Source organism: Tupaia chinensis, unplaced genomic scaffold, assembly GCF_000334495.1.
Source record: "Tupaia chinensis unplaced genomic scaffold, TupChi_1.0 Scaffold149501_1, whole genome shotgun sequence".
Taxonomy (NCBI): domain Eukaryota; kingdom Metazoa; phylum Chordata; class Mammalia; order Scandentia; family Tupaiidae; genus Tupaia; species Tupaia belangeri.
The window spans coordinates 1,567,614-1,569,938 of record NW_006209345.1 but is presented as its reverse complement, the minus strand read 5'-3'; the positions used below and the strand labels follow the sequence as shown (position 1 = coordinate 1,569,938).

The 2,325-nt window shown below is 45.4% G+C and overlaps 1 pseudogene; it reads right to left on the bottom strand.

The window, feature by feature from the left end:
• Positions 1–507: 507 nt before the first annotated feature.
• Positions 508–1,187, bottom strand: LOC102471738 (transcription factor Spi-C pseudogene; annotated as a pseudogene).
• Positions 1,188–2,325: the final 1,138 nt, after the last annotated feature.

Below are 2,325 nucleotides of genomic sequence, written 5' to 3'. Positions count from 1 at the left end.
TAACTGAGTTTTTTTTTGTTTGTTTGTTTGCTGTTTGTTTCTCTCTCTCTCTCTCTCCATTATTTGCTTTAAGAGAAAAATCCTGAGGCCCATGGGGTTTCTGATGCCAGGAAACCATAAACTGAATGTGTGTTTAGTAATCAGGATGACTTAGCTCGTGGTAGTTGGCTTGAGTGTAATTATAATTTACATTCCAGTTATTTAAACTGAGTTTTTTTTTTTTTTTTTTTTTTTTTTGGTGAGGTTTTTGCCTTAGGGCGCCTTTTTGGAGAGGTTTTTGCTATAGGGCGCATGCGCTCGCCAGACAGACAGAGACAGGGAGACAAACAGGGAGAAATCACCCCCCAGGGGGGATGGCCACGCCGCAATCCCTTCTCCTCCATTTTCCTCTCGGGGATCTTGGGCACGCATGCACACGCGCCCCGCATGTGTTTAAGCCACTGGGTCCAGGACTCAATCCACAGTCGACTATGTGGGAGTTCAGCGACATAGCCATTACACCATCTGCTAGTCCCATAAACTGAGATATTCTTGATCGGGTTGTACATACTGAGAGTAGAAAATCTCTTTCCTCAAGAGATAAGAAGAGAATCTCTGGAGAATGGCCTCACTGAACTGGTAAATTAGCTTTCTCTGGATTTTGGTAATTTCCCCAGTTCTTTCACAATTCCCCAGTGCCCTGGCCATTTTCTGTTAAGTCATGGACTTCCAGTTGCCTTTCCTTTTCCCCTGAAGTTCAGCAAGTTTTTTGTTTGTTTGTTTTGTTTTTCAATACAAACTGGAAGACATCTTTGGTTCTGTCTACCCACTGAATACCAGATGCCATCTCGGGATTACACAGGGATTCATGAAGGTATTCAAAGAGTCAGAGCTTCTTCCTGCCTTTTCCTCCCTTTTGCTAGAAAAGGACAGATGGTACCAACTGATTTTCAGTTATGTTCTGTAGTGACTGGTGAATATTTCCTTCAAAATAGGTGTCTGCAGCACTGTTTATCATGGTTCTCCAACTATAGAAAAGTTCCTCTGGAGGCAGCTGGCAGTCCCTCTGACACGAGGGTCATGGTTGATGAAAGCCAGGTAATTTTTGTCATCTGGTGAGTCTGGTGGTCTCCCGTTGAATATTGCCTCAGTACCTCAAAAGCATCTTTGAATGCTTGACCCAGCTTGTCTTGTTCAACATAAGTCATGCTTCATTAATAAATGGATGATTCTGTCCATCAGTCTAGCATCTGCTGATGAGTGTGGAGAAAAAAGAATTTGCCAGGGGTGGGGGATCGGGTTGATTTGCTCTGTGGGTACCTTGCTACCTGGTCTCACTGAGGCTTTCGTCCATGAGTGTTTGGTTTTGCTATTGTAGGTGCCCTGTCAATTGTTCGAGAAGATCAAAAAACTACGATATCATTATCCCATCTTTCCAAAATTGTCTTCAAACCCACTTACCAAAAGGTAGCAAAAATATTTGTTGTATAACCAAAGCATTGATGATAGCAATTCAGCGAAAATGAGAGGCTCCAAAGAGCAGAGCATGACATGCTTGGGGGTCTGGGTCCTTGTACCACGGCAGACCACAGAGGTCCTATGAATAGGGATGTAAGTAGGGCTGCCAGGTCTGTTGCTGGGTTGCATACTCCTCAAGTGCAGCCAGCTGAGAGTGTGAGTAGGGTGGAATTCCATCTAGTGCTGTCTGCTGAGCCCTGGGCCCTCTCCTGGGGCTGAATACCTTACCTCCTGAGAATGCCTTGCATGAGCTAGTGACTTTTCTGCCCATAAGGGAGGGTGCGACTGTATGTCTCTGAGGCCCCATTCTGCAGTGAGATTCCCACAGTGAGGTCTGCAAGGTGTGGGCTGGGACCAAGGTTTCTTCCTAAGATGGTGAGAGCCATTACCCATCCAGTCAAATATACACTCTTCTAGGTCTGAACTGCACCATAGTCACTTCCAGAAAAATGTGGAGCTTCTCACTCTGTCCCGGCCTCACTGAGGAAAGAGGCTTCAGGGAACAGGAGCAAGTGGAGCCTCAGTCAAATCAGAAGCTCGTGGCTTGTGCTTGCTTGTCCCTGGCAGAGGCACTCTAGAGCCTACTGGGGGTGCTGTCTTTCCGCCTCTCTTTCTCTTTGACTGTCTCTCTCTATCTCAGAAAATAAATTAACTTGGGCCCACGGGTGGCATGGTGGTTGGGGTACTGGACTCCTACATGGCTGACCACGGTTTGAGTCCTGAACCTGACAGCTTGCTTTCTTGCTTTCCTTCTCTCTCTGGTGAGCATGTGTGCCCTATAGCAAATTAAATAATAATGATTATAATAGTAATAAATAAATAAAATTA